A 27,569-nucleotide genomic window follows, 5' to 3' on the forward strand; every position below is an offset into this window, starting at 1 on the left:
CTTTGACAGAGTGTGCAGGGTCTCCTGTGTGATACTTTACACGGAGCTTGACCTTCAGACCATGTGGGTTTCTTTTGGAGCAGGCAGAAAGCAAATATGGATTCCTGTCCATGAAATTGCGGACTCATTAGAGCCTGAAAAAATTAGTGTATTACCCTTCTTCCATGCATTCACTGGGTGTGATACTATATCATCATTTCGTGGCAAAGGGGGAAAAGTTCTGTGTGGCGTGTATGGAATTTGTTTGATGATGTGTTTAGTGTGTTTACAAAACTCAGTGCATGCCGGCAGTGGTTGACAACCAAGATCTGCACATCTTGGAGAGGTTTGTGGATTCATTTATGAAAGAGGCAGTACAGCTGTGCATGTGAATGATATAAGACTGTAACCCTTTGCAAGGAAACACAAATCCTTTCTTGATATGTCGCCAACACAGGATTCCCTCTTACTGCACTCAAAGCAGGCTGTGTACCAAGCAGGAACAGTGTGGGGGCCAAACAACTGCTTGCAAATCAGACAGAGCAAGTCCTGGTGAATGGGAAAGAACATGGGAAATTCTTTGGACAACACTTCCAGCTGTCACAGAATGCTACAAGGAGCTTTTAAAATGTGCCTGCAAAGGAAGGTGTAAATGTTTCAAAAGTGGTCTCAACTGCACTGTACTGTGTAGCTCTTAGAGAGGAGAGCTGGTCTTGTGGTAGCAAGCATGACTTGTCCTCTTAGCTAAGCAGGATCAGCCCTGGTTGTATATGAATGGGAGACTTGATGTGTGAGTACTGTAAGTTATTCCCCTCAGGGGAAGAGCATCTAGGTTCCACGTTCCCTCCCTGGCAGCATCTCCAAGATAGGGCTGAGAGAGATTCCTGCCTACAAACTTGGAGAAGCTGCTGCTAGTCTGTGAAGACAATACTGAGCTAGATAGACCAATGGTCTGACTCAGTACATGGCAGCTTCCTACGTTCCTATGATTAGATGTCTATTCAATGCATTAATTTTATTTCATTAATCCATATTCCAACACACACACACAGTTTCAGGACTCTTATAGGTTACATTTACATAGGTTACATTATAGGTTATAGGTTGCATCACATAATGTGGTGATTCTCTTTATTTAGCAGGGGACAGAGTAACTGGCCCTGTCCACTCCCAGCACAGTACTGCCAGTGATTGTTGCTGGTGTCTGTCTTTTGATTCTTTTTAGATTGTGAGCCCTTTGGGGACAGGGATCCATTTTTAAATCTTATTTATTTGTTATTTCTCTGTGTGAACCGCTCTGAGCCATTTTTGGTAGAGCGGTACAGAAATCGAATGAATGAATGAATGAATGAATTTAAGTTTAACTGTATAGTTAAGTGAAAACATTGCTACTTATGATTCAGATATTACTTCACTTTCATAAGAAATGTCTTTCTGTTATTTCAGTAATCCATAGATTTTTCTTCATAACTTAGTTTTGCTCATAAGAACCAGTTGAGTTGAACTATATAGTAATTTAAACATTGTTGTGTACAATTCAGATACATTAGTTCAATTTCATAAGATGTTATGTTGCAAATAAAGGAAATGGAAAGGTTATGCTGTCGAGTCAGTGTTGACTCCTGGTAACTACAGAACCATATGGTTTTCTTGGTAGAATACAGGAGTGGCTTACCGTTGCCTTCTCCCACAAAGTATGAGATGATGCCTTTCAGCACCTTCCTGTATCACTGCTGCCCGATATAGGAGTTTAGCAGCATGGATTCAAACCAACAGCCTCTTGCAATCTCGGCAGGTTGTTTCCCCACTATGGCTCATGTTGCAAATAGTGATGTATAATTCCATCAAATAAAATATATTACAGGAGACCCTCATTTTTTTTGTGGCTTCTCCTATCGCAGTTTCTGTTTATGGGTGGGTTATAGAAAGATACCCGGTTTCTTTGTTTACAGGCCAAAAATAGCCCTATTTTGGCTATTTGCAGTATAGAGACATGGTTTCTTTGTTCACACACCTAAAATTAGGGTTATTTTCAGCTACTTGTTGCTAAGTGCCACCCAAAAATGACTTCCAGTGTCATTTCCAGTGGCCATTTTGTGACTTTTTAACACACACACACACACACACCTGAAAACTGGAGGATTTGGGGGTGGGGGGGCATTGCTGGGGAGCAAGATTTACTACTCTTATTTCTCTCCTCTCCACTTTTTTAATGCAATTTGAGCACACTTAAGTGTGTTGAGGAACCTAAGCGCCCCCACCCATACTCATAGGCTCAAGGTTTCATTTTTGTTTCCTGTTTGCAGCAATAGGCCAGAATGGAGCCCCCCGCTGATAACGAATTGTTTAATCCAGGCCTACAAATAAGTATATAAAAGTGTATATCAAAGTATAACTTAAAAGTTTGGTTCATATCCTTAATGGAATATAAAGCTAGCAGGTTATTCAGAGTTGAGAAGCCTCTCGGTAACAGAGGCCAAAGTCAAGAGCAAGAGGCCCCTTCTCAAGAATGTGGGTTGAGAAGCCCACCAGAGATAACAGGTACCAGGAGTGGTCAAACACAGGCCATTAGCTAAATTCCTCAGTCAGCAGAAAGAGGGTCTTGCTGGTACGAAGAGATACCATAGGGATTAAAGTTGTCATAAAAGCCAGGTAGTAACTCATCTTCTCAGGCTCTAGCTGACACCTCTGAAATATGTAAGTTTAATAACTAATAACGTGTATTAATCACTTTGTTGATATGCTTGTATGTTTGAGACCTATAAAAACTAGCCAACTGTATGGCTCGGGCGCGCAGTATCAGCCAGATGCTCTCTGATGATACTCATGCCTTTCATGACATGAAATAAAAGCTTTTTTGAGCAATGCACCCTTGTTGTTTGACTCCATTCAGTAAGACAGCAAGTATATCGGCGAGAATTGAGCCTAATCCTCTTTGGTTCTGGCAAGACGCCCCATTCCCTATCCATGATAGGAGGATGAAAGCCAGTGGCTGAATCAAACAGGAAGGCTAGATTCTAGAGGTTTTTCCCGCAACACCGCCTCGCCCATGCAATTTGAATGCTACTTTCTCAATTCAAGCTTATGATTAATATAACAATTATAATGCAGTTTCATATAATTAGCCACCTAAATATATCTATCTCTATCTATCTATCTCCTATAGGACATAGAGTATATATAATTACATATCATATAGTATATATTATTATTTATTAAGCACCATATTGGAGTTCTACATGTAAAACCTTTTTTATTAATATTTGTGATTTATTTACCCGTCATGCCAATTTTCATATTTGTCAATGCAAAAAATGCAGAAGCATTGGGTTTTTCACAAATTGTGGTACATAAGAGTAAGCCCATTGGAAATAATGGGTTTATGCTTGTGTAACAGTTTTGCAAATGCGGTTTTATAAGTGCCATTTTGGATTTCTGCATGCCCCCCTCTTACTAAGGTTTGTGATGTATATAACGTTCATGATAATTTCCATGCTTTTATGAAAAAGAACATGATACCTGTAGTGACTTTTCCTTTGACCCAGCCACGTTACTGCTTACCTGGAGCAGATATGTCCTGGTAAAGGGCAATCTAGGGAACTATCCACTAATGCTGAGGTGTTTCTATTGCCCTAACAAACAATGACAGTCATTACCTGGCCAATTCTAACCAGCCTTCTTATTCAGCTAGCTCACAAGGAAGACTCTTTATCAGCTGAGCCACAGCTCTGAGTGCTTTGAGAAGCAGACTGGTTGGTTTAAATTTAAAATCTTTCACTTTCAAAAGCCAGGAAAGAATAAGAAGAGTGCCTAAAGGAGTGACTAAATCCAGGGTCCCTCTGGCACTGGGTACTGGGCACATACAAAAACCTGCTCCCCAAGCATTTGCCTGCACATGGAGCAGTGATTCTTGGAGGGGATTTAAACTACACCCTAAACTAGATAGAAGTGAATGCTACAACTTCTCAAATAAAATATGTGCCTCTTTAAAGGAGACAATTATTTGTTGGTTTGTTTTATTTTATATACTGCCCTTCCAAAAATGGAAGCATGATTTATTTGATGTTTGGAGGGAGCACAACACAGGAATCAGAAATTACTCCTTTTATTATAATAGACACAAAACATATTCTAGAATAGATCTTTTACTTTCTTCAGCTGAAATATTACCTAAATTCCAGGACATTGAGATAGGTGCTATCTCTGTCTCTGACCAAACCCCTATTTTGGCTTCACTAATTCTAAGAGAAGCACAGCCATGTTCTCCAGTTTGGCATCTTAGACCCAACCAGCTTCTTAAAAGTGTGGTAGTTAAAGAGCTCAGAAAAAACCTACAGCACTTTTTTTTTTTTTTAAAGAGAGAGAGAAAATGAACACTCCATCATATCACAAGCACTTCTGTGGGACTCAATGAAAGCAGTTATGAGGGATTACTTGATTCAAGAAGCTAGCCTCTTGAAAAAGCAATGAGCATAGGCTAAGCAGAATTTGTTAAAGGAGATAGAGGAATTATATAAAGCTTATAAAATTACAGGGAATCAAAATCTACAGGAAATTGTGTGGGAAGAGGGCAGAATTAAATGAATCAGAAGTAGGTGAAATACAAACATCTCTAGCATATTTAAATCAACGTTATTATGAATTTGGCAATAAAAGCTCTATTCTTTTAGTCAAAGCCTTGAAGAAGAAGGATGACAATGAAATTTTATACCCCAAATAATAAATACACATAGAGAAACCCTTTAGCACACTAAAGATATTAATGCAGCATTAACTAGATTTTTAAAAAGAATTATATACTTCCACTAATTCAAACTTAAACCACATTGAAGCCTTATTAGGAAAAATAACCATGAAAACACTTACTAATGAACATAACCAATGTCTTAATATGCTAATCTCAGAAGCAGAAATCAAAGCTGCAATAGATAAGCTATAAAGAGACAAAGCACCTGGGACAGATGGCTTTGCAGGTATTTTTTACAGCATTTTTGCTGAAATTCTAATCCCTCATTTGAAATCTATTTAACAGCATTATGGAGGAGCCTGAGATCCCAGGGACTTGGAAACAATCTAGAATAGTTGTTATATCTAAGCAAGCCAAAGACCCCTCATTCCTGGGATCTTATTGCACCATAGCATTATTGAACCTGGACTTTTGACTATCCTGAAATTTTGACTATCTTGTCCAAAAATATCAGCCTTTTCATTACTGATTATATGTCTGAGGACCAAACAGGCTTCATGCCCAACCAACAATTAGAGTGCTCAATGTAATTTATTATGGAAACAATAGCAAAACACCTATTGCTCTGATGTCTTTGGATGCTTTTAAAGCATTTGACACCTTGGAATGGCCATTTTTTTAAAGTAAAGCTATTGAACAAACTCAATTTTGGCAATAAATTCTTATTAAACAATTATATGCCAAATCAGGGGCAATTATACACACAAATGATCTAGATTCAAAACCAATCAAGCTACATCGGGGCATAAAGCAGGGCTGCCCCCTCTCTCCAGTGCTATTTGCCATTGCAGTTGAAGTACTAGCTGACTTAATTAAAATGACACAAAAATTAATGGAATCCAAATTAATAAGAAAAGACACACAATCAACTTATTTTCAGATGACATCATATTATTTTTATCTAACCCATGAGAAGCAATACCGGCAGTCAAGGAAATATTAACACTTTACAAACAAACAGCTGGTCACAAGAAGCCAGAACTTATATGCATCAACATTTGCATAGAAGAACAAAGGAAATTGCAGCAAATGTCTAACTTAAGCTTACAATATTCAAGCTTCAAATATCTAGGGGTGATTATTCCAAAGGATCTAAAGCAATTAAGGAAAAGAAACATAACCCTCTTTTTCAACAAATCAAAAAGGATATTAAAAATTGGACTCAACTGAATCTCTCCTGGTTAGGGAGAATACCAGCCATACAAATGGTAGCACTGCTCAAATTTCTGTTTCTTTTTCAAACATTACCAATTCAGATTCATCCCAAACACTTTAAAAAGTGGTAGGGAACACTTGAAGCTTTTTGCAATAATTATAATAAAGCAAGAGTAAACAAAAGTTCACTATACAGGGACCCAAATAAATGTGGATTTGGGGTCCCCAAACTTAAGCTTTATTTCAATGACTTCCAAGTGAAACAACTCATTCTTATCATTCAAAATGATCAGGTGATCTCATGGGTTTCTTTTGAGCTTTCCTCAGAAGTTCAAACAATTTGAGCTCTCCCTTTAAACAGGTCACTGAAGCTAAATTATCAGGGTTGAGTAACCTTTTCTTGGCCACCACATTGAGAATCTGCATCCCTTGGCATCACCCACTTCACCATTCTTCCCTATTTTAGATCATCCTGTGTTTGCAGACCCAAGCAAATATCAACAATATGAGAAGTGGGAGTCAAAAGGGATTTACAGACTGAGGAACATTATTGAAAAAGGCAAACCAGTATCAGAAGCTAAACTTGATACTATGCTGATTGGCAACCAAGCTACTTGGATGAAGAAATTTCAAATCTGGTCCTTTGCATCTAAGTTGCTACAGAAAGGAGAGGCTACTAGATCTTTGACTATCTATGAAAACTTGTGTGCCGCAACACCAACAAAACAAGGGGGATAGCCTCGGTTATATACAATACCCTCCTCTCTGAATCCTGTGGTTCCTTGGGAGGGCCATGTTGCTTGGGAGAGCAACATGGGAGCCTCTCTTGAAGATAATGAATGTGAAGAAATTTGGCTGAAACAACCACTTAGAACCACATCTGCCCAGATAAGGGAAGCAACATTAAAAAGTTATACATAGATGACATCTTACTCCAATCAAGATGCACTATATCACCAAAAAGTTTTCCCCATTTTGTTGGCAGAGATGTAAAAACAGAAGTACTCTCCTTCATTTATTGTGGGGTTGCCCATACATAAAATGCTATTGGCAGTGAATTTTCATATAATCTCTGAAATAGTCCAACTCATTCTTCAGCCTGGTCCAGTGTAGCACTTTTATCAATTTACAGAAGTACTCACAAAGATATACTTCATAAAGATCTAATAACTCTTCTGCTAGCAGCAGCCAAGATAGAGGTAGCTAAACACTGGAAAGCCTCAAAGGGTCTATGCATTGAAAATTGGTTCAATAGTGTCTGGATGATCACATTATTCGAAAAGCTAACCCATCAAATCAGGTTAGCTAGAGGACTAACAAAACAAGACAGGTTTGGGGAAATATGGTTTCCATTTATTGAATATGTCATTAAGGAATGATCAGTTCATAACTCCATCCACTCAAATCAAATTTTGGAATGATGTTCTTTCTTGAATTGTGTTTTCAATTGACTCCTGTCAAGTTGTACCTGCATGCTCAGCAACCGACAGTCTCTTTTTAACACTGGACTTGTGTATAACCTCAAATTGCTCTTAATTTCTGGCTTATATTCACATTTTCATTGTTTGTTCTTTTCCATTGCTGCACAGTTTTTACACATGTATTGTATTTGCTGAAAATAAGGTTTAGAAAAAACAAAAAACAGTTTCAAAGCTTTGTCTCTTGAATCCATTGCTCCTCTGGCAATGGACTTACATTTGCCTGTCAATCAACATTTGCCTATCTGCAGACTGAGGGTCCCTTGTTATGCACACTTGCAAAATTGATTTTCAAAGTTAATTCCCTCAACTCAAGTAAAACATAGATTCAGCTGTGGTAACATACACATGTCTGAACAAGTGTGGCAATACAGGTAACATTGTTTTAATTGTTTTAATTTTGTTTTTAATTCTTCATTTTAACCTTTTTGTAAACTACCTAGTGATATTTTGAGAGGGTGGTATAAAAATATAATAAATAAAATATATTCATCAAGATTACTAGTCATTGAACTTATCCTCCATAAATTTGTCTAATCCCCTATTAAAGCCATCTTGTGAGAGTCCATTCCATAGATCAGGGTTTCTCAACGTGTGGGTCCCCAGATGTTATTGGACTTCAACTCCCATAATCCCCAGCCCCAGTGGCCTTTGGCTGGGAATTATGGGAGTTGAAGTCCAATTACATCTGGGGACCCACACGTTGAGAATCCCTGCCATAGATTGTGAGTGTGAATAAGTACTTTATTTTGTCTGTCCTAAATCTTCTGCTGTCACCTTAAGTGGTGCAGAGGGGAAATGCTTGACTAAGAAGCAGAAGGTTGCTGGTTTGAATCCCCGCTGGTACTATATCAGCAGCAACCATATAGGAAGATGCTGAAAGGCATCATCATCTCATACTGCGTGGGAGGAGGCCAAAGAAAACCACAGGGCTCTGTGGGTACCCGTAGTCAAAATTGACTTGATGGCACACTTTACTTTAAATCTTCTGCCAGGCAGTTTTGGGAGAGAACTCCTGCTTCTGATGTTGTGGGGGGGGGAGCGGGGGGGAGCCCCAGGGGGAAGCCCCATTATCTGCTCCTTATATCTGGTATGTTCTTTAGTTTTTATAGTTCTCAGTTTAGCTTTTTATTAATAGCTTTTAATTTGAAACTTTTTAAAATTGTAATTTTAAATGTGGTTTTAACCTGTTCTTAACTGTATTAGTCTTTTGTTATGCATTGTATTTATTCTATTAATGTTGTGAGCCACCCCAAGAAGTGGTGTGCTGGAGGGTGGGGTACAAATATTATTTATAGATAGATAGATAGATAGATAGATATCCTAAGCATTGTAAAAGAAACATTGGTAGACTTACCATGAAGGGTTCTTTTTCAAGGTATAGGGATGTCATCTTCAACGTGATTGGTTTATCTGCCTCTGCATGTTTCAAGACAGGACCATTCAAATTTCAGGCAGGCTAGTAGCAAGGTTAAGTAGCTACTACTACCATTATTACTATAATAATTATATACTGCTCATCAACCAAAGTTCTCAAATAGGTTTACATAGAGAAATAAATAATACATCAAGAGGATGGTCCCCTGTCCCCAAAGGGCTCACAATCTAAAAAAAAAAAAGGCAGATACCAGCAACAGCCAGTGGAAGGATGCTGTGCTGGGGTTGGATAGGGCCAGTTGCTCTTCCCCTGCTAAATATAAGAGAATCACCACTTTGAAAGATGCCTCTTTGCTTAGTTAGCAGGGCTGTTACTCAATCCCCAGTTCCAGGACTGTATAGCACAGTAAAGCTTAAAAGAGAAAACTCAACATGAACACAAACCGAAACAGATAAAAATGAGCCAGAACAGTAGCAGTAAAAGGACAGGTAAACTGTAACTCTGGGAGTTGACCCACCCCCCTGAATGCAGTCCAAGAGGACTGAAATATATGCATAATAAGCTCCCCAGATCCGCAGGCAGGCCGGATGACCTCTCTATACATTGAAAAAGAACCTTTCAAGTTAAGTCTACCAATGTTTCTTTTCCCATGGTATAGGGAGGTCATCCTCAACATGATGGGACATACCCAAGCAAAAAAGAATGAGGAGGGAAGCAGATGGTTAAACTACCTGCTGTAAAACAGTCTGTCCCATAGCTGCTAGAGCTGCATGAAAAGACGGAATCTTATAATGTTGCACAAATGGTGACACTAAAGCCCAAGTGGCCACCTTGCAAATTTCATCTAATGGTGCACATGCTGCAAAGCAGCTGAAGTGCTAGCACTTCTAGTGGAATGGGCTGTGATTGCTTGAGGAACAGATAAGTGCAGAGATTCGTAAGCAAGGGCAAATGCCACTCCAATCCACCGGCCCAGCAAAACCTTGGTGACCTTAAACCCCATGGAAGAAGGCTGGAAAGACATGGACAGGGAATCTTTTATACAAAAACGTTTAGTATGTTTTATATATACTCTGAGTGCCATTCACATATCTAGGGTATGCCAGTCCTTCTCCTTCAGATGAGAAGGTTTTGGACAAAATTATGGCACAACTAATCCCTGACCCCCTAAGAAAAACTGAATTAATTTTTGGCATAAAGATTGGATCCGGTTTTAGAACTACAGAGTCCTTTTGCAAGATGCACTGTTCCTTGCACACAGACAAAGCAGCCAGCTCAGTCGGACACTCTCCCAGCAGATGTAATTGCCATGAGGAAGAGGACTTTGAGGGATAACAGCTTCAGCAAAACTGAGTGGAGAGGCTCAAAGGAAGCCCTAGTGAGAGCATTTAACACTTTTTTCAGGTCCCAAGATGGGAACCTTTGCACAGGTGGAGGAATGATGTTGGTAGCTCCCTGCAAAAAGTGGCTGTAGCTGATTAAAGCCTGTGTCTCAGAGCAAACTCACATGAGGGAAATAAATGCTGAATCATCCCTGCTTGAGCTGCCTGTCTAGGCTTCTCCTAAAACTATTCTGTATTATCGGTAGGTTCAAAATGCTGCCACCACCACCCCCTTATAGACAGAGCTTGAACATCTCTGGGCTTGGGGTGGAATCCCAGGGAAAACTACCTCTCTCTCTCTCTCTCTTGTTGGATAAGTACAAAAATCTTCCACATGCAAGCCTACATGAGAAAACTGAGTGAGAAAACTGAGAGTTTCTAAATGTTTGAGGATGTGTTTGCACCAGAGAAACCCCCCTCGGGGCCCCCTTTTCCTGAGTTAAAAACCAACTTGGAGAGGGTTGTAAAACTAAAGGAACAAAAAAAACCCAGTTTTATTCGATTCCTACAGACTGCTTCCATCTGAGCCTTTCTCAGTTTAGAAATACAGTTAAAAATACTTAGTAGGTTACAAAAATAGGTTGTCTTAATGCACACTTAAATGTTTATAGAGTCTTTGGCAAAACCCTAGGTAGGATGGGTATAGGCTAGTGTTTCTTATATTCATTACATTACAGGTAAATAATAATAGAACAGTATCAGGAATATGCAAAAGCACACGCACCAAAGAAACATGAGTTTCTAACACAAAATTAAAACAAAACAAACTTTCTCCTAAATTAACCTTCCCAAAGCCAAAGCCCTGGCTTCCTTTCCTTGAACTCACTAAACTCCAGATAATAATTCAAGCTTCCTGCCCTCCTATCTTTCAAGGATCTGCAGAATCATTCTCCTGCAGCCAGCCTCCATGGCCACATGTCCTCCTGTGCACTTCTAACTTAGCTTCTTCTCTAACAAAGAACTCCCTTCTTCCTGACAACAGCTCTCTAGGTCCCACCCACCTGGTGTGCTGATTGGCTGAGCCCTGGAGTTCACCAGTGAACCCTGTCAGTCAAGACAGGGCTCACTTCCAGTTAACTCTTTAGTGGGAGGAAATTCTGATCACTACAATGGCAAATGTGTGGATGCAAAGCTGAGGAGCCTGGAATTGAAATGTCCAGAACTGAGGACAAGGCTGAAGTCTGGCACTTCAAGGTGTTTGGACGGAGACCCATCTTGAGGTCCAACTGGAGGACCCCCAGAACTTCCAAAACTCCCGCTGAAGGGTGGATTTGATGTTTTTGCCCCCAGCTACAGAAAGTTGACCAGGTGGCTTGGTAAATACAGGAGGTAGAAGGTCTCCTCAAAACAAGGATTGTGTTCTGGACTTGCTGTGAATATCCTCTGTCTGCTAGCGACCTGCACTCAACTGCCATGTGTGTAGGTGTAACCACACCAGATCTGGATGGAACAGGAGACCCTGTGAAAAGAGATCCACTCAGAGAGGAAGGTGCCATGGAGGATAAAGAGACAGGGACAGAAGGTCTGAAAACTAAGGATGTCATGGCCAGTAAGGTGCCACCAGGATGATTTCTGACTGAAGCTTCCTGATGACATATCTGAGGCTTGTGACAGGTGGAAAGTTGGAAACATGCAAAGAAGCCCAGGCGGCATGGTGATGTGAGAGCATCTATATGTACCACCTGATAGCACTGGAACCTTGCAAAAAACCTGGGAAGTTGAGTGTTGCTCAGAGATGCGAACAGGTCCAGTTCGGGAAGATCCATCACCTCCATGATCTGAGCAAAGACTTCCGGATTCAGAGGCCATTCTGTGGGATCTATCCACTGTTGATTCAGCCAATCTGCCTGCAGGTTTGCTGAACCACTTAGGTGCTCTGCCAACACTGAACAAAGATGAACCTCCACTCAAGTGAAGAGTAGGTTGGTCTCTCTCATAAGGGTCCGCGATCTTGTGCCCCCTTGGTCGTTGACGTGGGACTTGGCTGTCATATTGTTGACATGCATTCCCAGAAGTAGGTCTTGAAACTGAAGCAAGGCCAGATGAACCACCTTCAGCTCCAAGCAATGGGCTACCCAGCCAGAGAGGCTTGCAATGGTGGTGACCACCACCTTGCATGGATTTTCAAGGGGAAGACCCTCTTCCTTGACTGGAGATAACCACCAGACTGAAAAGGCAGGATGGTCCATTGAAGTGGTCTGGAGTGCCACCTCACCCAAGGGGTGCACTCCAAACAAGCGATCATCAACCCCATGAGCTGAGCCAGAGTCATTAGATCCATCCTGCATCTGGACAACAGGGGTACAATTGAGGCAGCAATCTTCTGTTGGCGTTCCATCGTAAGGGAGATAGTAGCCGCCTGCATGTTGAATAGCACACCCAGATGCTGGAAGCGCTGTGATGGACATAAATGGTTCTTCAGAAGGTTGATTATGAAGCGATGTTCTTTGAGTATCTGGATTGTCTGCTGCACATCTCTGGAGGCTTGTTGTTGGGAAGACAAGGGAATCAACAGATCATCCAGATTCAGGTGGTCATGAATGCCCTGGAGACGTTCATGGGCAATTACTGCCACCATCAACTTCATAAAAACTAGACACACGGATGAAAACCCAAAGGGCAGAGCCCTGTACTGGTACTGCTGATGGTTGTAAGAAAACCTCAGGAAGCATCAAAAGGTGGGGTGAATGAGCACATGTAGGTAAGCTTTCGACAGGTCGATTGATGCCAGAACATCCCTGGGCTGGACTGCATCCTTGATCAACCTGAGGGATTCCATACAGAATGACCTTTTCCTCATGTACCTGTTGAGCCGTTTTTAGGTATAAAATCGCTCGCCAGGACCCATCCTTCTTTGGCACCAGAAAAAGCAAAGACTAGAGCCTGAACATGATGTTCATGTTTCGCCCAGAGACGAAAGTTTGGGCGGTATATAAGTGTGTGTGTGTGTGTGTGTGTGTGTGTGTGTGTGTGTGTGTGAGAGAGAGAGAGAGAGAGAGAGAGAGAGAGAGAGAGAGAGAAAGAAAGAAAGAAAGAAAGAAAGAAAGAAAGAAAGAAAGAAAGATGTGGTCAGTGGAACAGGCTCTATGGCCTGAACATCCAACAAATGTTGAAGGCCTGTTTGATCAAACTCTTTTGGATTTGACCCTGGATATGGGAGTTGTTAGGTGAAAATTGTGGGGAGAAATAAAATCTATTAAATACCCCTCCCGTACAGTCTGCAGCACCCAGCGATTGGTGGTGCTGTTCACCCAGGCCTTTGAGAAAAGGAGAAGCCTGCCCCCAACTGGGATTGGGTCATAGCTTATGATTTGGCCCTGGGCTGAAGGGGAAGAAAAAGGTCTGCCTTGCTGGTTTCTGAAAGTACCTCTACCTTGATTGCTCCAGGGCTGTCGCCAGTCTGACTTGAAGGTCGGTGCTTGATTGTCCCTAAAGTTGTCTCTTAATTGGTTGGCTGGAGCCCAGTTGAAAGCTCTACAGGTATGAATGGAAGACTGGTGGGAAGTGTTCCCCCAAAGGGCCTACGAAACTCTCTGCGTCAAGCTGGCATGGTTTTCTTTTCATCTTTAGTTTAAACCAACACCGGTCCTAAAGATTCTCCAAACAGTTTGCTGCCCCCCTCCCCGGAAGGGAGTAACAGCCAAAGTAACCTTTGATTTAGTATCAACATGCCAATTATTTAACCACAACCTGCTGAGCACTGCGACTTCAGACACCATCGCCCACTAGGCATGCTGGATACAATCCAGACTCGAATTAGCCATGAGAACGGCTGCCTTAGCTAACTTGTTGACACCCTGGCGCAATTGAACATTCTTCAGAGGGATGTATTGCACCAACTCTTTAGCCCAAAGAATAGATGCCCTCACAAAAACAGAGTTTGTGGCAGCTGCCCTGATGACAGTAGCAGACACATCATGACCTTTTCTGAGCAGATGCTCTGCTTTCTTGTCCTCTTGGCCAATCATACTTCAATTTCAGCTGTAGTGACCACGCGTATGGAATTAGACCTTTCAGCAGGGGCCTGTTCATTAGACAATTCCCACCCCTCTTTTTTCTCAGACTCTGATAATTGAGTATCTGGAGACAATGGCACTGAATAAGGCCGCTGGCTTCTAGGTGGCACCAGTTGGCAAAAAAGGGCAGGTACAGGCTGCTGTCCTATAGGTGGAGCTGGCTGGCTAGGGAGTCCAGGCCCAGGAATCACAGGTCCAGGCACCTAAGGAATAATAGGTGCAGAAACAAACATTGGTAGACCTATTGTGAAGGGTTCTTTTTCTGGTATGGGGAGGGCATCCGTCACATGATGGGACATACCCAAACCTCCGAACTGGGCGGGCAGCAGATATCTATACCACCTTTTGAAGTACAGTGCGACCAACTGCCACCTGTGATTCATAAAAAGATGGAATTTTATAATGTTTTATAAAAGGTGACATAGACGACCACGTGGCCACCTTGCAGATTTCCTCATGGGGGACCCTGGCTGAAAAAGCAGCTGACGTAGAAGCACTTCTGGTTGAATGAGCAGTAATCCCGTGAGGGACAGCTAACCTTAGGGACTCATAAGCCAAGGCGATCGTAGCTTTAATCCACCTGGCCAGAGACACCTTGGAGGCTTTTGAACCCAAACCAGAAGGCTGAAAGGACACAAACAGGGAGTCCGATTTTCGCAAATTTCTTGTGCGCTTAATGTATATGCGCAGAGCCCTGCGCACATCCAAGGTATGCCAAACCTTTTCTTTCGGATGCTGAGGTGCCGAACAAAAAGATGGTAAAACAATCTCTTGGTTTCTATGAAACAAAGAATTTACTTTTGGTAAGAAGGTGGGATCCAGCTTCATAACCACTGAGTCCTTTTGGAAAATACAAAGTTCATCTCGAACTGAAAGAGCAGCCAGCTCCGATACCTGCTTGGCCAAAGTAACTGCAACAAGAAAAAGAACTTTAAATGACAATAACTTTAAGGATACTGAACGGAGGGGCTCAAACGGGGTTAGGGTTAGGGTTTGTACCTTTGCCCAGGTACAGAAGGCGGAACACGCCACCTAATAAATGCGCGCCGTGGACGGTTGCCTGGACGCTATGATTGTGTCCTGCACCTTTTGAGAGTAGCCTTTACTGTCTAAAATCTGCCGCTCAACCTCTAAGCGTGTAACTGTAACCAATCTGGGTCCAAGTGACAAACGGGTCCTTGCATCAACAGGTCTGACCTGCACGGCAGAGGCCATGGCACCTGTATCGAGAGGTTCATCAGATCTGAAAACCACGGTCTCCATGGCCAGTAGGGCACCACCATTATCAGCTCTGCCCTCTCAAACATCACCTTCCTGATGACTGATCCCAGAATTGGAAGGGTGGGGGAAGCATTTAGGAGGCCCTGTGGCCACCTGGTTACCAATGTGTCTACTTGTTCTGCCTGGTGACACTGATGCCTTGAATAGAACCTTGGAACCTTGTGATTGAGATGTGAGGCAAACAAGTCCACTATCGGTATGCCCCACCTCTGTACTATCATCTTGAACACTCCCGGATGGAGGGACCACTCTGCTGGGTCCAAAGACTGTCGACTCAACCAGTCCACTTATAAATTTTCAACCCCCGAGAGATGCTCCGCTGTAATCAACTTCAGGTGCTGCTCTGCCCATCGAAAAAGCAAATCCGATTCTTGCATCAGCGATCTCGACCGTGTTCCCCCCTGATGGTTTATAAGAGCCTTCGCCATGACATTGTCTGTTCGTACCAGTACATGCCGGCCCTCTAATATGTCCTGGAAACTCACCAAGGCTAACCAGACCGCTTTCAACTCCATCCAATTTATGTTGTGTACTAAGTCATTCTGCTCCCATCTCCCCTGGGCCTGGAGATTGGTGCAGTGTGCCCCCCAACTGAAGAGGCTCACATCCGTCGTGACAACAATCTTTTTGGGAATTGCCAGAGACACTCCCCTCTCTGTGGCTGCCGATAGCCACCATAGAAAGGAGTGCTTCACCTTCTTGGAGATCTTGACCCACAGGCTTCGCCTTTCCATGATCGCCTCCTGATGCGGGAGCAACAGCCACTGAAGTGGTCTGGAGTTCCATCTTGCCCATAGTACGCAATCCAAACATGCAATCATTAGTCCCAGGATATGTGCTAGATGAGACAGAGTAGCCTTCTTTCTGTGCAGGCATGGTTCTATTGCCGAAACCATCTTCTCTAACCTTTCCCTTGGAAGGCTCACCGTTGCCGTCTCTGTATTGAAGAGCACCCCCAGATGAACTAAGACTTGAGATGGGACAAGGTGGCTTTTGATCTTGTTTATGATGAATCCGTGCTCCTCCATGATCTGGACAGTGCATTCCATGTCTTTCTTTGCCTGGGGAGCTGAATTCGATTGAATCAAAACGTCGTCGAGATATGGGTAGGAGTGAATGCCCTCCTATCTGATATGTGCAATGACTGCCACCATCAGTTTTGTGAACACACGAGGGGCTGACAAGAGCCCGAAAGGGAGTGTCCTGTACTGATAGAACTTTTGGTCGTAAGCAAATCTCAGATACTGGCGGGAAGATGCTTGAATCGGTACATGCAAATAGGCTTTGGACAAATAGGCAAATAGTTGAGAGAGGCCAACCAATCCCCTGGGAGGATAGCCGACTTGATGGTTCTGAGCGACTCCATCCTGAAGATTCTCTTTTGCACGAATCAATTCAGGTGCTTCAGATCCAGTACCACCCACCAGGTATCGTCCTTTTTGGGGACTAAGAACAACAGGGGGAAAACTCCCTCTGGTTCTGATGATACAGGAATCATCTCTATGGCCCAAATCTCCAAAAGGTCCTGGATGGCAAACTCCATCAAATTCCTCTTGGATCGCAATTGGACACCGGTGTTTTGAAGAAAAAGTTGGGGTGGGGGGAGTTGCCAAAAAAATCTATGGAGTATCCCTGGGTAATCGTTTGATTGACCCAACGGTCTCTGTGGTGGAAGTTCCCCAGACCCAGGCAAAGGCTCTTAACCTGCCTCCCACCTGGACTGAGTCATTGTTTACGGGTGTGTTTGGCCTGGTTCGAAGGGAAACCTCCAGTTCTGCCCTTACCAGTAACTCTGTTCTTGATATTCCAGGATTGACGCCAGTTCGATCTGTACTGACCGCCTTGGAACTCACGGTCCCTGAACCCCTCTCTAAAACCTGAGGGGTTAAATCGGTTAAAAGATCTGTAGGGATGAAAGGAGCCTTGAAAATTGTTTTCCCCCCCCCTCGAAAAAACCTCCTAGTGTCCCCTAATCCCCCTGGCATAGCCTTTTTCTTATCTTGAGTCTCCACCAGTACCAGTGCTAGCGACTCTCCAAAACGTTTTGTGCCCCTGTACGCCATGATCATCACAATTATAACAAATTAAGGCTTGACTTATCTTGCTTTGCATGTAATGCGTCTATCTCATATATCAGTTTCACTTTTTAATTTGCATTACTGAAATTAATGAACTTTTGAACGATATTCTAATTTTTCGAGTTTCACCTGTATATCAGTCAGCAGTGATATAGGAAGATGCTGAAAGGCATCATCTCATACTGTGTAGGAGGAGGCAATGGTAAACCCCTCCTGTATTCTATCAAAGAAAAAAACCAAAGCTCTGTGGGCACCAGGAGTCGAAATCAACTTGACGGCACACTTTGCCTTTAATTGAAAAAGGGTCATAAATCCTGGGAAGTAACAAGTCAAGTGTAGATGGCAGGGGAGATGGTCTTTTAATAGTTTCCCATACAAATAAATTTTCTCATAGCTGTTGAAAATGTACTAACAAACTAAATTTAGGAGAACATTGTTCTTGGACAGTTGCTAGCTTATATTTATGGAATCAAACTACTTTTAAAAGCTTTTTATAAAGGCATTGTTAGTGGAAACTGTCCTAGTATTTAATTGTATATTTCAGATAATGTAGGAATTGCAAAACCCTGGTAAACCCTAGCATATTCTATTTGTGCTATAGATAATGAGGGATGCTCACAAACAGGAATGATAAATTTGAATTAATTCATAAAACAGTGTGATAAAATTCCATATACATCTTAACAGTTTGAAAAACAGGTTTAGTGTGTATGCTAACCAGCTCAACAGGAAGGTTATTTTTAAGTTTTTGTACAACACTAGTCAACACCTTTCTTTAACATGAAGTAATTTGGAATGGCAATTTTCACTTGTGCATTAAAATTGCAGATCAGTTGTCTCACTCCTTTCATGTGTGGGTGAGAGAGACATCACCTATCAGAAACTACATTAAAAGATGTGAAAGGTGCTCTATAAAGAGAGTTTTAAATTGCCTTGTGGAGTTTTTACTGTGTGCCACATAGAAAGGCGTTCTTTAAAGGAACTTGCTATGTTTATTTCTTCTTGTAAGAGAATGGAAAGCTCTGATCTTGGAGGTTTTGCTGGAGATGAGTTGTACATTTAAAGTGGTGACTGCATAGTGTGCTGTCTCAGTATCTATTGCTATCCTTAGATTTTTCTCTGCTTCCAATATTGAATGTCTCTTATCTTAAGCTAATCTTACTAACCTACAAGCACAACTTGTTAGGAGGTGGAGCTTGAATTCTTTAAATCTAGCACTCTAGTAAGAACCATCTGGTTTTAAGTAGGGATGTGCACAGGACGGGGTGGGAGGGATATCTTTATCAGAAGGGGGAGGGTGCTCTTGCCGCATATTCCCCACCAGCACTGAACTTTAAAAGGATCCGGCGGGGGGCAGCATCCCTCCCTGCCACCCCGTCGGACCAGAAGTGACCGGAAGTACCTGGTGTGTGCATGCCCAACGTGAAATAAATGATCTGGAGGTGGGGGAATTTGAGACCACTCCCTTGTCATGGACAGATCATCACCTGGTGGGGTTTAGTTTGACTGCTCCGTCTGCCCTCTGCAGGGGTGGTGGGCCAATTAAGATGGTCCGCCCCCGGAGGCTTATGGATCCGCTTGGATTTCAGACGGCCCTTGGGGAGTTTCCAGTGTCCAGAGCTGGTGACCCTGTCGAGGCCTTGGTTGATCTCTGGAATGGAGAGATGGCCCGGGCTGTTGACACGGTTGCACCCAAGCGCCCTCTCCGGCTTGGTGGAGCCCGTTCTGCTCCTTGGTTTTCCTCGGAGCTTAGGGAGATGAAGCAACTCGGGTGACGGCTAGAGCGACGCTGGAGGAAGAGTCGTCACGAATCCGATCAAACACGGGCTAGAACCCATTTTAGGGACTACGCCGTGGCGGTGGGGGCGGCGAAGAAACGTTTTTTCTCCGCCTCCATTGCGTCTGCTCAGTGCAGGCAAACAGAGCTGTTTCGTGTGGTAAAAACATTGCTCCACACATCCCCCCGGACAATGGGGGAGGAGTCATCTACGGCTCTTTGTGATCGGTTTGCCTGTTGCTTTGCAGATAAAGTCGCTTGCATCCGTGCTGACCTGGACTCCAGAGTTTTGGCAGTTCTGGCAGACGTGCCTCTGGTACCATCTGGTCCCGTTGTGTTGGATTCTTTTCAGTTGGTGCGGCCTGAGGATGTGGACAAGATCCTGGGCAGTGTGCGGGCGACTTCGTGCGCTCTTGACCCTTGCCCTTCATGGCTAATAAAAGCTGCCAGGGAGGGGACAGGCAGATGGCTGGAGGTGATTGTTAATGCGTCATTAAGGGAGGGCAGGATGCCATCGTGCCTTAAGGAGGCGGTGGTAAGACCTCTATTAAAAAAGCCCTCCCTTGATCCCTCCAACCTGGACAATTATAGACCTGTGTCTAACCTTCCCTTCTTGGGCAAGGTGATGGAGTGTGTGGTGGCGTCCCAGCTGCAGAGGGTCTTGGATGATACAGATTATCTGGACCCTTTTCAATCTGGCTTCCGCCCCGGGTATGGGACTGAGACTGCCTTGGTCGCTCTAGTGGATAACCTACGCCGGGAACTAGACAGGGGGAGTGCGTCCCTGTTGGTTCTGCTGGACCTCTCAGTGGCGTTCAATACCATCGACCATGGTATCCTTCTGGGCCGCCTCTCGAGTATGGGAATTGGAGGCACTGCATTGCAGTGGTTCCAGTCCTTTCTTGGGGGGAGGGTCCAGAAGGTGGTGCTGGGGGACTACTGCTCGGCCCCGTGGCCGTTGGCCTGTGGGGTCCCGCAGGGATCGGTCTTGTCCCCCATACTGTTTAACATCTACATGAAGCCGCTGGGAGAGGTCATCCGGGGATTTGGACTGAGTTGTCAGCAATATGCGGATGACACTCAGCTCTATCTCTCCTTGTCATCTGATCCTAGGGAGGCGGTGGATGCCCTGAATCGGGGGCTCGAGGCCGTTTCCGGGTCCAATTCAAGGTGCTGGTTTTGACCTTTAAAGCCCTTAACGGTTTGGGCCCGGGGTATTTGAGGGACCGCCTGCTCCCAAGGGTTGCTGCCCGCTTGATGAGGACATCTGAGGGGGCCCTGCTCCGGGTGCCGACAATGAGGGAGGCCCGGCTTTCGTGCACTCGGGACAGGGCCTTCTCTGTTGCTGCCCCTAGACTCTGGAATGCTCTCCCGGTGGCCATTCATTCCTCAGACTCCATCACGGCTTTTAGAAAGCTTTTAAAGACTTGGCTTTTTACCCAGGCTTTTACATGATCGTTTTTACTGCGGCTTCTCTGTGTTTTTATCTGTTATCTGTTGTCATGTTTTTATGCTTGTTTATATGTTTTTAGCTTGATGTTTTTATTGCTTGATGTTTTTACTGCTTTTATTGTATGTTTTAATTTTTGTAAACCGCCTTGGGGTTTTCTTTTAACGAAAGGCGGTATAGAAATGTAAAAATAAATAAATAAATAAATAAATAAACTTCCGGTCTGATGAGGTGATGGGGCATCAGGGAGGTACGCTGCTGCCCCCCGACCCTTTTAAAGTACAGCGTCGATGGGGGAAACACGGCGGGAGGGGTAAGAACACCCTCCCCCACCCTTAAAGGTATCCCCCCGCCTTCGAACTGGCTGAACTACCAATCTTTCAAACTTTTTTGGAGGCCTGTAAAAGGGCCTCCAAACAGGTCCGTGCACATCCCTCATTTTAAGATGTACTGATATCTTCAACAAGGCATTTTGTGCATTGTTTTAATGTGTACTTGTAAAACATTGTATAGGTACATCTCTAAAAACATTCTCTGTGTGGAATATAGATACATGTGTCATAGAGCTGTGATTTAACACAGCTTTTTGCTGCTAGTACATACTTGCCACGACATAACTTGTGAAGTGGATCTAACAGAATATCCCAAACGCTTCTGAACAGGCTTCTAATTTCCCTACATTAATTACTTACTTTGGTGTTCAACATTAGCTGGTCATTGCCCTCTTCCTCACTCCAAATTGTTTGAATTATACTCTTACGCTTCTTACATGGCTGGCTGACCTTTGTCTGTTTCCACATTATTTATCTGCTCTTAGATCAATTCAATTTCCAGGATTTGTTTATGCACTTATGTTACAGGCCATGTATTAAGATAAGTGATAGTTAGGATTACCTATTATTATTACTATTAAAATATGTGTATTCCACATTTCAACAGAAAGTTAACAAAGTGGTTTACATAGACAAAAGGATGAGCAAATCGTTCCTTGTCTCAAAAAAGCTCATAATCTAAAAATAAACAAAAGGGAGATACCAGCAAGAGATACTGGAGGGAAGCTATGCTGTATTGAATAGGGTCAGTTACCCTGTTAAGTGGGCAAGGAGACACTTTTTAAAATGGTGACTTTTATATTTAGTGGGGGACAGGGGGACAGCAACTGTCTGGATCCAACTTCAGCTCAGCACAGCACAGCATCTTTGCAGTGGCTTTTGCTGCGGTGTCTGCTTGTGTTTCTTTTTAGATTATGAGACTTTTTTTGTTGGAAAGCAGTATAAAAATATCTTCTATATATATCTTTCTCTAAGGCATACCCATTGCTAATCCCATGTGTGGCAACTCTCGCAAGAGTTCATGAGCAAGCTGTTGGCAGGGAGAGAGAAAAGTTGTGCCAGCAGCAGACAGGTTTGCGGGCAAGGCAGGAAACTAAACAGCAGTGTGTGTGTGTGTGGGAGAAAACTATGGGGGTGGGTGGGGGAAGAAAACAGCAGCAGCAGGCAGGAGGGGGAAGATAATGGCGACGGGTGGGTAGAGGGGGAGAACTAGAAGCGCAGAAGCTCTGTGCCTGGCCCAGCTAGTTCTTATTAATAATAATAATAGTTGCTCCCTAATGCTAAATATAAGAGTATCACTTCAAAAGGGGGTCACCCCTTTGGGGGAGCCACTTCGGGGGAGAACAAGGGCGAGGGCTAGAGGGCTTCTGTTTAATTAGTTTTAAGCTGTTTTAGACTTGGGTTGAAGTTGCTGTAATGTGTTTGGGTTCATCTGAAGATGGGGGGACAGAGGGCACCTTTGTTGACTATGAGGTAGCTATCCCGGTGGTGGTGGGGAATAGAAGAAGTAATGTTGGCAGGTCAGTGGGCCATTCCAGGGCCGACGCATATTGCAGGTCACACGCTTGATTTGGTATTTTACTCTGATCAGGGTGGTGTTCCGTGGGTGGGGACTCCTGTGATTTCCCCATTGTCATGGATGGACCACCATCTGGTTAAGGTTGGACTTACAACCACTTCTCACCACCGCAGGGGCGAGAGGCCCATTAGAATGGTCCTCCAGAAGAGGTTATTGGATCCACTAAGATTCCAAGAAGCCTTGGAGGGATTTAATGTTGGCTTTGCTGGTGATCCTGTTGATGCCCTGGTTGAGAATTGCAACAACTTGCTCACCAGGGCAGTAGACACGATTGCTCCCAAGCATCCCCTCTAACCTGCTTCAAATTTGGCCCCTTGGTATACAGAAGATCTATGGGGGCTGAAGCAGCAAGGTAGGTGACTGGAGTGCAAGTGGAGGAAGACTCGACTCGAATCTGACAGATAGCAACATAGAGCACATCTAAAGATCTATGCTCAGGCAATACTTGCGGCAAAGAGGCTGTTCTTTTCTGCCCGTATTGCCTCTGAGAGTTCACGTCCAGCGGAGTTGTTCAGGGTTGTGAGGGGATTAGTATCTGCCCCCACTCCTTTGAACAAGAGTTTGGAGTCATCACTTACCCTCTGTGATGAGTTTAAAGAGTTTTTCACAGATAAAATCTCTTGGATTTGGGCTGACCTAGATGGAGACTCCACAATTAATTTGATATCTGAGCTGGAGGTGCCCAACGACTCCTCTTATGTGATTCGACTGGATCAGTTTCAGTTTGTGACTCCTGAGGATGTGGACAAGGATGTCGGAAAGACCATGTTACTCCTTTACAGATGGAGTTACACTGGCTGCCAATAGGTTTGCGGACAAAATACAAAGTGCTAGTTATAACTTACAAAGCCCTAAATGGCTTAGGCCCTGGGTACCTAAGAGAGCATCTTCTTCATTATGAGCCCCACCACCCATTGAGGTCATCTGGAGAGGTCCGTCTCCAGTTGCCGCCGACCCATTTGGTGGCTACACAGAGACGGGCCTTCTCAGTCTCTGCCCCGAGATTGTGGAATGCGCTCCCTGCTAAGATAGATCCTCCTCATCTCTGGCAATTTTCAAAAAACACCTGAAACCCATCTTTTCACCCAAGCTTTCTCAGCTTCCTAAATTTGCGGGGTTTTAATATCAGGTCTATTTTAAAATTCAAAACCCGATTTTGGGGTTTTTAATCACTGTAATTGTTTAATTGTTGTTTTAAAATGTTTTTAAATTGTTAATTGTGGTATTGTTTTTTAATTTGTTTTAGCTCCTTACTGTTTTAGTGGTTTGTTTTAATTGTAAACCGCCCTGAGCCATTTTGGAAGGGTCAAATAAATAAATAAATAAATATCAAATAAATAAATAATAAAGGTGTCTCTTTTTGCCCAGTTACCTATAGGTCTGTTATGGTAAAGACCTGTTCAGCATAAGCCAAGAGCCCAACCATGTATCTTTGCAGAAAAAGAGGTGCCCATTTTAATCCGTAGCTGAAGTACATGTTCTGATGTCAGGAGTTGTATTTGTCTGATGTGCTTTTAAAAAAATAGTATCGGAAGTAGTTCAGTGTCAGGGTTGCCCGAACACAGTCCAACAATGAAATTCAAGTAGTAATTAAACACTTTAAAAAATGTATTTCAAATGTAGTTGTTATTTTTATTTATTGAATTTGTATACTGCCTAATATAGAAATCTCTAGGCGGTGTATTACACTGACTTGACAATACAATATTTGTATTGTCTTTGCATTTGTCTGCCTTGAATTTCCTCAAGTCTCACTCTTACAGAAATCCTTTGACTCTCCTTTTAGTTTCATTGCAGTTGGAGTGAGGACTGTGTTCTGCATAAATGCATTTGTTTGCACTCATTCCTTGCTTCCCTCTTCTCTTTGTTCCCCCCAGTGTCAGATTTTAGACCAGACATTATTACTTAAATTCCCCTGTAAAAAGCTATGCATATTAATATACTGTATTAATAACAATAAGCTCATGACAATAAGCTTACCTTGCACTGGAGATGGGAATGTGTCTCCCCAGCAACTTCTTGGGCTGTGTGTTTCTGCCTCAGGATCAGTAAGGCTTATGTTTAATTTAGCTGTCATAGAAAAACATGCATGCACATGTATGATGATACAAATATACAAGCATTATCCGCAAGACAGAGAACAAGATAACCACTGCAAAAAACAGCTCCCACCACTCCCATCTTTATATAAAGAATTCTTACTGGAGGTTAACTACTGTGAAGGAGGCTTTATGGCAGTGTGTTTGTGTGTGTGTGTGTGTGAGAGAGAGAGAGGGGGGGGAGGGAGGGAGAGATAGATTTGTTTCAGTTATGGGCCGAAGAGAGAGGAGAAGGCAAAAGGTTTATTTTGAGAAGAGTTGAATGAGTGGCCAAAAAATAAAATAAAAACCAACTTATTTACTGCTATTTAGTCCGTGTATATGTGGGTTGGTAAAAATGAGCCAAGAGGTAAGTAAACTGGATCCAAGGATTTTTGACTAGGCACCAGGGTCAGATTGGAGGCACTGAGAGGGCAGTGGAATGTATGTGGGGAGGGCACACTCAGAGGGCAAACGGGCAGAGCCAGCATTACAATGAGATAAAATGAGGTAGTCGCCTCAGGCGTCAGAATGGGAAACAGACAGATCTGAGCAAGCCGCGGGCACAGTCTGTTAGGAAGTCCCATGACCTCAGGTTAACTTGTGGTGGATGCGCCGTTTGGATGTGCTTCCTCAGGCACCAAATTGTCAGCATAGCTCTGAAAACAGGCAACATAGGAAGCTGCCTTATACTGAGTCAGACCATTAGTCCTTCCATCTATCACAGTACTATCTACACCAGGGTTGCACAACTCAAATGCCCTGGTGGGTCGGAACCATCTACAACTTGGCGTGCAGGGGCCAAGGTCAATTTTTAGCACATTATTACATTAAAATTAAAAATATGACTAGTTACTTGTGGATCTATTCCCTCTGTCAATGGACCCATAGTTTCAACCAAGGGTTGTGGCCCGAGAATAGGTCCTGTCCCTGCTCAATGAGTGGGGCCCCTAGAGCGCATGCCCGCCCTAAACAAATGCCAAGTCCTCTCCTCTCCCTAAACACGGGAGTTACATGGCACACCAGTGGAGCATATTTCTGAGAAAGCATGCACAGGATGGTGCTATAAGGCAGTTTCCAGCTCCTGTGTTGCTGCAGGGTACCTGGGGGCCAGTAAAATAGTCACTGCGGCCGAATCCGGCCCCGGGGCCTTATGTTGTGCAGGCCTGATCTACACTGACTCTTTCCAGGGTTTCAGACAGGGACAGAGGTCTTTCCAAACCCTATCTGGAAATCCCAGAGATTGAAGCTGGGCCTTTTTATGCCTGTAAAAAAGAATGCTCTACTGCTGAGTTACGGCCCTCCCCTCCACAACTGTTTGGGATTCTGGCCAAATTACCAAGCAAAGCCAACTGTCACTAACTACCCAGCTAAAGCAATTGATTAAAACGACCAGATCTCGACCTAGCCCAGGCCCTTAAGGACTACTATGCTCATTGCATGTTTTGTAGTGTGAATGTGACAACATGCATTTCCAAACACGTGAGACACACAAGAGCGCTCCACAGAGCTTTGGTGATTAGTTCAAGCTCCTTCTTGTGTGTGTACTCTGGCAAACTGAGTTGTGATCAGGGGTGTAACTATAATAGGGCAAGGGGAGACAGTTGTCTGGGGGCCCACTGCCTTGGCCCCCAGGCAAGTCACATGACTGCCTCCCCCAGCCACACACCAGCCCAGGCTTCCTTCAGTTGTATTCATCCTCTGAAATTGATGTGTTATTTACAAAACCTTTTAACAATAATTTGGGATGATACAACGCCGACAGCAACCAGAGAAGGAATTGGAAGTCGAGGGCGGGAGGCGGGAGATAATAATTGAGGTGTGGAGTGGCTTTGGGGAGGCGGGGGTGGAAAGGAATCTGGAGCGAATGGCTCCAAGGGAAGAAGGGCACTATGTGAAAGAGCAGACATTTGGAGTAGCCTGTAAGAGCAGACGGGTAGATTCGAGCATGAGCGGCTGAGGGGAAAATAAAACGACTGATGAAGGGAAGCTGAGGTAAAACTTAACTATTGGGCGGGGACTACGGAGCCAGTGGCGACACTAGAAAAAAAGGGGGGGCACAGAAGGGTCAAAGTGCCTGGGTGAGCCAAGCGAGTTGTGTCCCACGTATTAGATTTCTGAAACAGAAATGAGGGGGCGGTGTGTGCTGGGGGGGGCAGGCTGAGGCACTTCTCTGAGGGGGGGGGGCATCACCAGCTGCCCGAGTGGAGCGGCGGCGGGCTGCGCTAATGCAACGAAGCGCTGAGATTGCTGTAAAGGGAGGGAACGACGCCATCTGGCTCGGGCGAGGAGAAAGGGAAGGGAGGTCCAGGATTGCCTCACGTTCCCTTTCTCTCGCTCTCGCACACAGACAGACAGACACGCACGCAGCCAGCCAGCGCCAGCCAGGAGTTGTCCCAGACAGTAGGCGGGGCTTGGCGGGGACAGCGAGGCCGCGGGACGCGCGCTCCTGGCGGGTTCGTGCCCGCGCGCCGCCGTCTCTTCAGCCACGGCGGTTTTTCCACCTCCTCCTCCTCAGTCTCTGCAGTGAGGTCACCGGAGGGGGGGCGGTGCGTCACCGGCGGCTCCTTCTTCTGCTCCGCCGCCGCCAGACTGTTGGGGACAGCCGGAGAGCGCCCGACTGGGATGTACGGTAGGGAAAGGACGCCTGGCGTAGAAAAGCTCGGGAGCCCTGGAGCGAAGGTGGCGAGGGCTCAGGCTGCGGGAGGGGCTCAGGAAGGGCGAGAAGGGGGCGGGGGGAGGGAAGAGCCCTCGGAGGGTCCCCCGTTGGGGCGGGGGAGAGGACGGCAATGCGGAGGGGGAGGGGTGGTCCCAGGGGAGCCGAGGGCGGGGGAGGGGAAATGAGCAGCCGTGGGCCAG

General features: G+C 44.3%; 1 protein-coding gene and 1 long non-coding RNA gene across 7 annotated transcripts in view; one reads left to right on the forward strand and one right to left on the reverse strand.

Moving 5' to 3' along the window:
- Nucleotides 1-5,529: 5,529 nt before the first annotated feature.
- Nucleotides 5,530-27,367, reverse strand: LOC128349881 (uncharacterized). Of its 2 annotated transcripts, none has more exons than XR_008319054.1 (3): nucleotides 24,613-27,367; nucleotides 8,717-17,293; nucleotides 5,530-7,493 (listed from the first exon to the last, which is right to left on the reverse strand). It is a non-coding gene; the product is annotated as an uncharacterized LOC128349881 (long non-coding RNA). The 2 variants fall into 2 exon arrangements; XR_008319055.1 differs by lacking the exon at nucleotides 5,530-7,493 and having other exon boundaries at nucleotides 8,024-17,293; nucleotides 24,613-24,702; nucleotides 24,835-27,367.
- SKIL (SKI like proto-oncogene) overlaps nucleotides 26,557-27,569 on the forward strand; it is a 41,990-nt gene continuing 40,977 nt past the window's right edge. The window contains exon 1 of one of the 5 annotated variants that reach the window (XM_053307059.1): nucleotides 26,557-26,705. The gene's annotated coding sequence lies outside the window, so the exon portion shown is untranslated. Of the gene's footprint in view, nucleotides 26,706-26,937; nucleotides 27,393-27,569 lie in introns of those variants that run through there. The other 4 variants (XM_053307062.1, XM_053307058.1, XM_053307057.1 and 1 more) reach the window with 4 other exon arrangements.

The sequence above is a fragment of the Hemicordylus capensis genome, chromosome 3 (genome assembly GCF_027244095.1).
Source record: "Hemicordylus capensis ecotype Gifberg chromosome 3, rHemCap1.1.pri, whole genome shotgun sequence".
NCBI classification, from domain to species: domain Eukaryota; kingdom Metazoa; phylum Chordata; class Lepidosauria; order Squamata; family Cordylidae; genus Hemicordylus; species Hemicordylus capensis.